Consider the following 250-nt stretch of genomic DNA (forward strand, 5'->3'; position numbering starts at 1 on the left):
AATGCAGAGTTGGGACCAGGAAGCAGAGCTGCTGTCTTACACACTTCTCTGCGCTTCCATTAGTACAGTCACCCACCCAAAACCCCATAGAGACTGTGTCTGTCCCCCGACCACCGAAATTATTTAAAGAAATAAAAACAAGAGGAATTAAACATAAAAACCTAATAAAAATTACAGCTGCAAGCAGTGTTGGGCGGGCCCTCGCACTCCACGCAACTATGGGTGTGCTGCGGCCTCGTCACGTGCCGTC

At 48.8% G+C, this 250-nt stretch overlaps 1 protein-coding gene across 1 annotated transcript in view; it reads right to left on the reverse strand.

Moving 5' to 3' along the window:
• The window catches only part of LOC118331260 (biotin--protein ligase-like), a 7790-nt gene that overhangs the window by 4087 nt on the left and 3453 nt on the right, over positions 1-250 (reverse strand). The window lies entirely within an intron of this gene.

Source organism: Morone saxatilis, unplaced genomic scaffold, assembly GCF_004916995.1.
Source record: "Morone saxatilis isolate NCDOM2014 unplaced genomic scaffold, NCSU_SB_2.0 Contig20, whole genome shotgun sequence".
Lineage (NCBI taxonomy): Eukaryota > Metazoa > Chordata > Actinopteri > Moronidae > Morone > Morone saxatilis.